Below are 11,904 nucleotides of genomic sequence, written 5' to 3' on the forward strand. Positions count from 1 at the left end.
TATATATATATATATATATATATATATATATATATATATATATATATATATATATATATATATATATATATATATATATATATATATATATATATATATATATATATATATATATATATATATATATATATATATATACAGTAGATAGATAGGTAGATAACCTGAATTAGTATCTTTGATGCCTGTATTCTGAAAGGAGCCCCTAATGAGTATCACGGGAAGAACCTGCCGCCGTACGCACACTGTGCGGGTAATCCGAGAGATGCAGACTTCTCCGGTTCCCAAGAGTAAGATCCCGTATTGGCATAAGGACAGTTTAAGCTAAAGCAACAACAGCAGATGCAAATCCAAAGCTTATTATTTCATATACTATTTTCTTTTCAGAAATCAGAGATCATGATCCGACCAAATTGAAAAGAACGCTGTACGTAACGATTGGATAAAAGTGGCTGTCATTAGTCATTTTATAAGTAGAGCGTGACACTTTTTGTGGAATGATTTTTCTTCCGAGTAAGTGATTCTGTTTATTATTTATCAACATCATTATTTTCTTTCAATGATCAAAAATATCCAAAAATAGGCAGTGTATACTAATTTGAGATGTTAATAATTTCATTTTCAGCTTCAAATGATTTTATTAAAATTTCTACATTTCAGCGAGTGTTCACTGTCTGCAGAGTTAGTATAGGTTGTCCCATATTAAAACTAATAATCATCAAAATTTTCACTACCGTATTTTTTTGCTATGATCTTTATTCGTATTCACTTTTTAAAAATATGTCCCTTTAAAAATATGTTACATTATTTGCCCTAAAATCTAAATATGATTTATAAAACAAAGCATTCATATCATACATTATCCTGTACAAAGTTCTCTGTTACTGAATAAAAAAACCGAAAATGCAAAAATGAGTTAGAATTTAGAGAGTATGGACTCATCATCTGTCTCGTAACAACTGCAATCCCTCGATGCACATTTACGTGACCCTGTTATTACAGGAATAGTTTCATCCTTTAGCGGCAACTGACAAAAGAGATCGTTATCGTTTGGGCCTCCAATGTTCTCATTTTATGTCAGTTACTTTGAAGCTTCAGTAAGGACATGATTCATGAAAGATTGTTTTAGAATAATCATTTCGAAATCGAATAGTGATGGTAATCGGATAATCTGGCTTAAAGATGAAATTTTCATGCGAAGCACCCAGTGACATATTTCTTATAAAAGCTTATTAGAGCCTCTAAATAATCTCGTTGCATCACATTAACCGGAAGGCATATAATCAAACTCTCTCGAAAATTATAACTCCATTTCACCTAAAAAGGTGTTTCAAAGTCAGTTCCATTATATCAGCAAAAAAATTGTATTTATGCCCCCTTAATCATGTATTGAAAAGAAATGGAGATGATTCTGTGAATTAAGTACACTTCAGAAAATTCAAGGAAAACACTTTAAAATGTGATTTTTCGAACAATGGCCATTTTCAAATAATTTAAAGGAAAATAAGTTCTGATATCCCAAGGGTTAAGTTTTTGTCAATACATACTGATATATTATGTGTAGATCTCATGTGGGCAGGTCCCCATCCTCGTAAATGATGATACATCTGACAAGAAAACTGTCGCAGGCAAATGTTTTATAAATGCTTTCATCAATGTAATGTGAAGAACATCTTTGTAAAACGTTGGCTGGAATCAGCTAACGATACCTTGACTGCCATAAAGCTTCAACAGTTTTTTTAATGGCCTATGGAGCAGATGCGTTCACAGCAGCTTTCTTCTTCTTCTTCTTCTTCTTCTTCTTCTTCTTCTTCTTCTTCTTCTTCTTCTTCTTCTTCTTCTTCTTTGATAATTTTCAAACGGCAGCAGTGCAACGGAACTTCTTTATTGCGCCAGAAGCAGATGTATCAACGTTTACCTATTTAAAACTCATCATCACGTTTCCTTTGCTTTGATGATTTCATGCAGTATGGTGTTATTCATATCGTATTACCGTCTTACACCTATTCATGTCATTTACAGACTAGTTTTCAAGGAATTTTTAGTAGAATGGTGTGTGAAAATAACTCAAAGCCAATACTAAAGCGATTAAAGAAGACTGTACCGAACAACTCTACCCAGCATGCCTGTCACTAGGCATCAAGTTACATGGTTATTACACCGGTTGATTGAATTACATCTCTATTGGAAGTAAGAGGTGTGAAATAGAGACTCTGTTCTACAGGATTGACAGGATTTGCTTTGCTAAGAGGCGGAAAGGTTTCCTTCTGTAAATTAGAATTTATTCCTTATTTGTGATAAAATGGAACTTTACAAGATCGGTCACGCAATATATTGTCAGAAGTGTTTGGTACACAGTATGGTATTTCCAACGGGAGGATGACAAACCTTTCTAATGCCTAAGTTATAGGGAATTTAGGAGTTTTTTAAACCCCATGCCTGAATAGCAAAGAGAGAGAGAGAGAGAGAGATTAAAAACCTAGGACGAGATCATCTCCCGTCCATCATAACGACTGGCTCTTCCGTTGAGTTTTACATAACCGCCAAAAGGCTGGAAAATAGCTTAGCAAAGATTTTAGTCTACCCATGGATAAGGAGGTGACGAGTTCCTGTCCCTCTTAAATCTCCTCTGATCCAGGGCTGAGGAGTGAGATAAGGAATGTTCATTTCTCAGAAGGAAGATTAAAAGATCGTGCAGAGAAAGTGTTGTGTTGTGATAAGACCCCCGAAATATTGGGATGACGGCTCTCTAGTGCCGACCAATTTTGCATGAATTCGGTTACCAGTGGTCTGTGGATTGAACCAGTTACCTAAATGTCATATAAATTGGGATGAGGGAAATTCTATATTTTTTCTTGGGAGAAATTTTTTGTATATATAAACTGGTAAAAAAAAGATATATGTCAGTGTAAGAGAGAGAGAGAGAGAGAGTGAGATAGAGAGAGAGAATATTTTACACTAAATACTGAAATTTCGTAGCAATGAAACTTACTAGCTGGAATGTAAATCAGGATTATTAGAAAGACTGAATGAGTTGGATTAGTTGTAAAGGAATATTAGGATCAAAGTTGAACGAAAATATCCAAAGTATTACATATCGAGCAATTTTTTTTTTTATTTGTGACCAAAACAGATTACATGGCAATAATTAGATAAAGAAATTTAGATATCGTATTTTAAATGTGCGTGAAAAAGCACGTTAAAAGAAGAAGAAGTATATATATATATATATATATATATATATATATATATATATATATATATATATATATATATGAAATTTTTATCACACCGTGATTTATATAGAATCATGAAGCTACAAATGTCGCTTAATATCGCGTTCACGCTACCTCAGTATATCTCCGTTGGAGAATTGTCGCCGAAGGGGAATTTATACAAGTGATAAATGAATTGGAATCGTCGAGACACGAACCCGTGACACGAAAACCTATTCAGCAACTCCAGTGGACGTAAACCATTGAGCCATCTTGATGGCTCAATGGTTTACGTCCACTGGATGCTCAATGGTTTATGTCCACTGGAGTCGCTGAATAGGTTTTCGTGTCACGGGTTCGTGTCCCGACGATTCCAATTCATTTATCACTTATATAAATTCCCCTTCTGCGACAATTTTCCAACAGAGATATACCGAGGTAGCGTGAATTCGATATTATGCGACATTTATAGCTTCATGATTGTATATATATATATATATATATATATATATATATATATATATATATATATATATATATATATATATATATGTATGTATGTATGTATGTATATATATATATATATATATATATATATATATATATATATATATATATATATATATATATATATATATATATATATATATATATATATATATATATATATATATATATATATATATATATATATATATATATATATATATATATATATATATACATATATATATATATATATATATATATATATATATATATATATATATATATATATATATATATATATATATATATATATATATATATATATATATATATGTATGTATGGCCCAGTGGTAACGCCCTTGCTTTCCACCTGAGAGACCTGGGTTCGATCCCGACGTGAATCAGATATTTATTTCTGTTCCACACGTGATTGTGTGTTGATGATTTCTATCTTATTCACTCAGAAGGGATAATTCGAATGAAATGTTGTCTATTGGGTCATTGCTGAGTCGGGAAGTTGGGGAAAACTCGCTGGTATGCAAGCAGTTAGCTTGCCCAGGTAATTCCTTTGGTGCAGTTGCTCTCAGGTTCCAACTTCTTTTAGACTTGTATGGCCCAGTGGGTAACGCCCTTGCTTTCCACCTGAGAGACCTGGGTTCGATCCCGACGTGAGTCAGAAATTTATTTCTGTTCCACACGTGATTGTGTGTTGATGATTTCTATCTTATTCACTCAGAAGGGATAATTCGAATGAAATGTTGTCTATTGGGTCATTGCTGAGTCGGGAAGTTGGGGAAAACTCAAGGTATGCAAGCAGTTAGCTTGCCCAGGTAATTCCTTGGGTGCAGTTGCTCTCAGGTTCCAACTTTTTTAGATATATATATATATATATATATATATATATATATATATATATATATATATATATATATATATATATATATGTATGTATATATATATATATATATATATATATATATATATATATATATATATATATATATATATATATATATATATATATATATATATATATATATATATATATATATATATATAACATGTATATATCCAGAAATGAGAGGGCTGACTTCGTATTTTAAGCTTTTCCTTGATAATATCTCATCTTCACAATATCTTTCACCTGTGCATGGTAATTCTCCAGAATATTTTTCATCTGTAGCATGACTTCCCACTTATATGAGAGAGGGAGAGAGAGAGAGAGAGAGAGAGAGAGAGAGAGAGAGAGAGAGAGAGAGAGAGAGGGGGGGGAGAGAGAGAGGGAGAGAGAGAATTTTACTCATAAGAGACATAAACAATGACTATTTTCTTGTTTTTTTTTTTTTTAGGTTTGAATTGCTGTAGCGATAAAATAATTTGGTTCCTTTGGTACCAACGAAAAATTACATAGAGTACTTATTTCATTCTCCGTATTCCAAAAATTAAATGTAAAGAATGATGCAATTTTCATTCTATGGCGGTTTCCCGTTTCATAATAATCACCAAGTGGCCTTATCCTAATTTCAGTGGTTTTCCTTTAAAAGGCCCTCACAGGCAATAAATGTCAATTATCCAAAATGTTATTCGGCCATGGAGAATAATTGACATTGAACCAGCTGGAATGTGTTTTTCTAAAGGTCAACACGAGACCACATTCCGTCCTCTGGCATGCAGTAATTCAATAGAAAGTCTCCTAAGTTTGGAATCCCTCAGGCTTTGCCACTAAGGTCGAGAGTGCCGAACTGGATTATAGGATAACTGAAATTCCATGGTTCAGTTTAATCAAACTCAAGTCTTCCCTTTGAGGTATGCTTTCCAAATTGAATTAAATAGTGTGTTTATCAGGCAAGAATGAGGGACTCTCCTTTTGCGAAGTATTAAACTCTGTTGTATTGCGATAACTAAGATAACCTTTGGGAACCTTTTCTCGCATTCAACAACGTAAAATAAATCCAGTGTCTCTTGAAACGTCAGTGGATTAAGCATAATCTATTTATTTTATCTAAAATGCTAATGGACTGACTTCACTGAAAATGAAATAGTTAAAAATCCTACATAAATACCTTTGAAATTACGTTGCCTAATGCATCTTCATGAAAGTCACAGAAATGATAACATTTCCGGTGCAGCACAGTTAGACAAATTCATTCGTTTCTGTAGTGCAACGCCAGTGATCAAAATCCTTTGACTTTTAAATGGAACGCTGGTTAGATTTAATGAAGTCTACCCAGATATGAAGAATTTTGATCCATCAGTGTCGAAGAAAAATTTATGTAATAATAATTAAACACAGAAAGGATGGCTTCCATATAGCTCTTTACTCCGAAACATTGATAATGTATTCATATAGGCTATATACCACATTTTCCGAAGATAGTTTCAAATTTGGAAATGATTTGTGGATAGAAAGGAAACGAAAGATCTAATGCACTACAGTCTGCGATGTCCAATTGGCAGAACCAATAAATGAATTACACATAATTATTTTGGTCCTTTGCAATGAGATGCTTTTTCAGGTCAGGATACTTCGAGCATTGAAATTATTAAAATACTCTTTGGATTTTAATAGAAAAGAGGAGCAAAAGATGTCACAGCAATGAAATCTGCAATACAACAAATATTATATAAATTTTTTTTTAAGGATCTATATGAAATATTACAGTAACCCCCTTGATTTTTTTCTTTATATGGCCTTGAATCTCTTCGATAAATGAAATCTATTTTCGAAATTGTGAACACATTAGAAACTGATATTTTTTGAACTGATATCTAAGATCGTAAGGCATAGGATAGATAGATAGGTAGGTAGATAGATAGATAGATAGATAGATAGATAGATAGATAGATAGATAGATAGATAGATAGATAGATAGATAGATAGATAGATAAAAGTTAATTGACCACAACATAATACAACTAAAATTACTAGCTCTTGGATATAGTCCAACAAAATGGACATATAAATCTTTAGAATAAAAAAAGAAAAAACATCTAAACTAGAACACTTGAAACGTGCTATATAGTATTTTAAGCGTATTTATTTTTACAATCAAAACCGTAAATGAAGCTAAATAAACGTAAACCTCATAACCATTTAAGCAGAACCTTAACTTTCTTTGCAAAACATGAAACCTAAATATACTCTAGGAAAAAAAATCATAACACCCAACATGAGGAACAACCCTTTTTAAGAATTCTCGGTACTTTTCTCGTACAAACGAAGACAGAATTAAATGTATTATTTTACACTGTTCTGACTTATCAAGATGGTTCGAAAATACGTCCTCAGTGGTTGTAAATTTATAATTATGTCTTATATTCTGTGTTCTTGGGCAATGCTGCACCACATGTGCCTCTGTCTGTATGGCACCACGAGTGCACAAACGCTCCTCCTCCATCGGTAGACGGGCACGGCCCCTCCTACCCCACCTACCGACCTCCACCGCCAGGGAGTGAGATTAAAGTCTGAAGCGGGTGAAACACCATCAGGACCAGAAGCTTTGTCTGGCTTAATATTTTTAATTTGAGACTGAACCTCCTCCGGGGTTATTCGCTCATCTAGTACAGGGATACTCACACATGAGCGAATACCATCATTATCCATTCGCGCTACCTCCACTGGGCTTAATACTTCTTCGAAGAATTCCTTAAATTCCTGATCCGTGGGACAAACATCTGTTTTATTTTCACCTTGGAACCTACCGTTCCAGTCAATAGCTTTCCAAACCCGTGAATCATCATGGTCCCTAAGGAGGCGCTTCCAGCAGTCAGTGTACTCCCCCTCCACATTTTTACAAAAATTTCTCAGTTCTCTACAATACGCCTTAGAGTTACTGTACAATACTTCAGATACATTAGAGGCGAAGTCATTTATGTTATCATAATTATCAAAATCCAAGTTCCTATCTAACATGAGATTAGAAAACATTTCATTGTCAATACCATTAAACTTTACTGGTTTTTAAACCAACTTTCCCCTCTCCTCAGATCTTATCAATGATGCACTCTACCAAAGTGGAAGGCACGTTTTAACACAATCCAAATTAACACTACTTATAAACACTTGCAGGGATACTGAAGCATGATCAGATGGCAAAGTCAGCATCCGGTGCACCTGGAACAAGTCTATATTTACAACCAAAGCTGGTGATCCTATGCACACGTCCAACTCAGATACCCAACTACTCCCCTGTTTATAAGTCTTATTACTAGCAAAGTATTTTTCAAAAGTTTCTAAGTTATTGATAACAACTAAATCATTGTCTTTACAAATTGTTGCCAAAACATAGGCATTATCATTAGGGGTAGTTACATCATTAGGTATATGTGGGTAGATATAAACATCACTGATGGCTATCCTGTGTACACCCCTGCCAAACCTTGCATTCATATCACCTAACATCAGATATTTGTATTGCTTATCACTATCAATAAGCCTCTCCTATATGGGTGCAAATTCCTCATGAGTGAAATAAGGTGAGTCACTCGGTGGAACATAGCGGGCCCCAAACACTACCTTAGGTATAGTCCACAATTGTAACCACACCTGACCTGGAACACTTGTGTCCATATCAGTCACCTCCTGAGAAAGGGCATTTTTCAACAAAACAGTGGTACAACCACGGTGGGAACAATCCTTGTTATAACTCAGATAAGAGACATATCCCAGCAAATACACAGGCAAAGACGTTTTGACCTCATTCAGTGCTACTATGTCTTACTGTAACAGAAATTCCTTAACATTATTCTTTCTTAATTTTGTTGTGCAACCCCCAATATTCCAAGATACTACTCTCAGCGGTTTAGCGTTATGTTGTGGTAGACTTAAAAACCCAGCAAACCCCATTAACAATAACCACTCCATCCTCATAAAGCTTTCCTTCTCTTACCATCATTAACTGGATATTCTGTTTCTATCTTCTCAGCATCAAATAGCTTCCTCCATTCAGCACAAACATATGTTTCCGGGTGTATGTGACAGCGCGTGACAATGTAGTGTTTTGAGGCATTCAGCACATAGGTGAATGCCTGATCGTCTGCGGACTCAGCACTGGGTCCTTGAACAAAAGATATAGCCGTGTCAGCGACGTGTGAGCATTTTGTCTCGAATGTTCCTGAAGCTTTGTTCGGTTAGAACTGAACGCCCTACAATGGGTGTGTCGGGAAGAAGGGGTTTGTGCGTTTGTGTGTGTGATGAGGAGTGGCTTTTGGGGTAAGTGCTCGGGGCTTCTGTAGAATGCTATACACTTCGTTTTGAAGCAGCAAAGTGAAAGAGCCAAGCTCTGGTCACTTGCTGAATGGGTGTTAAGATAAAACAGAACGTTAACTTTTTGTGACTTCTCATTTTGCTATCATTTCTTGTAACATATCTTCCTATGTGGTGTAATGGTGTTAATGTGAACTAAGTTGGTTTCAGTACTAATGGGAGGTGATTTTTCTCTAAAAATATTTCATGCTAATGGATAGCCATGTAAGCACATGCGCATATGCATGCCTATTCATGTGTCGAAACACCTACAAATGAACATGGCCAATATGGGATGTAGCCACTTAAGTGGATTGGTAACATAAAAACAACATTAGAATGGAGACTGAATAGTGATTGGGGGTTGAGATGGGAAGAATCCCACTTATAGTTCTTGTGACTGATAAAATGTTTGGGAAGCCATTCATTTACCTTGTTCTTCCCATTTTATTATTATACTTATTTACCATTTTTACCTGTTATATGTTAGATTTGCAGAATAAACTATCTTTGTAAACAGGGTTTAATTTCCACAAGATAAATGTAGGGGGTTTAATATTTCTGAGAGAGAGAGAGAGAGAGAGAGAGAGAGAGAGAGAGAGAGAGAGAGAGAGAGAGACGGGCTGCTCAATCACGTCTACCAACACTACAGGTAAGACAACTGATTATCTGTATTGCACATATTTTTTTCACTCTTATTGCGAAGAAAATTGTCAGATGGTCAGTTTTCTTCAGAAACAAAAGGAAGTTAAGTGTTTCTATATATAATAATACGGTTGTCAACAGCCCGTCTTTTCGTTATTACCACAATCATAACTAAACAAAACATAGAATACAGGAGCCCGAGTAATATATGGTTGGTTCTCTACAGATTTATAGGTTATAGAATGAGCCAGTTATTAGATTACCGCTGCTGCAAATAATGTGTAACTACTGGGGTGATATGAAAAAAAAAAAAATAAAAAAAAAAAATTGGCTTCACTGAGCATCACTTGCGATACAAACCACTATATAAATATTTTTTGCTGCAATCAAACGCATTTTATGAAATTAAACGGTCAATGAAAACAAAAATGAAAAATACATATTACGACTGACAGTCCTGATCGCAAGTGACAAGAACATTTGTCTGAAATGAATATACTGGTAGGATTAGAAATGGTGGTGGTCCTACGAGGAAAGGGCCAGTCGATCAGTAGTCCTCGTTAGCTCCCACGAAGTTAAGGTGTATTGCTGGTGCATTTTGCCTAGTCTAAATAATTGTGTGTGGTAGGTGAATCCACTGGAACACTTGCTTGAAAATAGAGCATAAAATTAATTAGTACGTGAAATCAGTTTCCAGTGTTATCCTAAGAGGTTGACAGAGTTTTTTTTTTTTTTTTTGTACGGGCAGCTTATTCTTAAAATAAAAAAACTGTATCCCCTCTCATGGGAAAATTCCAAGGTTCTCTAAACCAAATCCCATTAATATCGAGATAGATCTGACAGTCTCCCTGATCACAGTTTAATAATAGATGTCGTATGACATTCTATTAACACCTAACTCAACTTGATTTTTTTTTTTCAAATTTGAATATACATTAATAAATGTCGGGTTTCAGGCTTCCTATCTAACTTCAGAGAATAATTTCTCCAAAAAGGAAATTTGTCGTCTTTTTCTATTCACTTGTGAGCTTAATAATATGAATTAGCATGTTTAGTTCATTAAAATGCATTGACATCAATAGAGCCAGTGCCCTAGAGAGTAAAGGTATCATCAACGTACCTACAAACAAGCTTGAGGTTTAATGGATGGATAATTTGTATCGGAATATTCAAGAAAGAGGTTCGGTAGAGTTGGAGGACTTTAAATACTACGGCCGATTTTTTTATCTAAATTGGTTTCCATCAGGGAACTTGCAAACAGTTGGTTACGCACAGACGAATACATTTTAACATTCTGTTATTATAAGAAGAGGCAGTATATCGCCAAATAGAGGCTTATATTGTAGCTATCCCACGTCTAAACTAAGTGGATTGATGTTATTTAAGTGGATGCTTTCAAATATTTTATCATAATTGCGAATTTTTAGTCTTTTTAAGCGTCTTATATTTTACAAATTTAAGAATGTTTCTAATGTATTATATTCAGAACATTTCAGAAGATGGTATAAAGATAAGAAATATAATATAATATTTATATATATATATATATATATATATATATATATATATATATATATATATATATATATATATATATATATATATATATATATATATATATATATATATATATATATATATATATATATATATATGTATATGTATATATATATATATATATATATATATATATATATATATATATATATATATATATATATATATATATATATATATATATATATATATATATATATATATATATATATATATATATATATATATATATATATATATATAGTAAAATGGGATAAGAAAAAATATAGGGTTGATGGGGCAAGAAAGAATCACCCTTTTTATACCTTTCTCCCTAATTAATCATCATATTTAGGTGATTTGTTGTTAGAATGCCTTTTTGTAATTACTATCATGTGTATATTACATAACATTTCTTTTATGCATATTTTCAGGATAATTTTTTCCAAAAGTTTAAGGAAAAAATTTAGCAAAACTTTAAAGTAGCTCATAAGAAGTTTGATTCCCCCCCCCCCCCATTCGCAGAGGCCAAGCTCATTTTGGGGTAAGAAAGAATCACAAGGTACCGAGGTGATTTTTTTTGCACCATACTAATGGCTAAGTCTGGGGTAAGAAAAAATCAAAATCACTGATTTTTTCTTGCCCCAGACTTGATTTTTTGTTCCCCAAGTGTGAGTAGGTTTTACCCCAAAACTGATTTTTTATTTCCCCGATCATATTTTTTGTCATATAGTGTCTCTTCAAAGCATAATAAATCCTTTTGTATTTGAGTGAAAT

This window comes from Macrobrachium rosenbergii, chromosome 1, assembly GCF_040412425.1.
Source record: "Macrobrachium rosenbergii isolate ZJJX-2024 chromosome 1, ASM4041242v1, whole genome shotgun sequence".
Lineage (NCBI taxonomy): Eukaryota > Metazoa > Arthropoda > Malacostraca > Decapoda > Palaemonidae > Macrobrachium > Macrobrachium rosenbergii.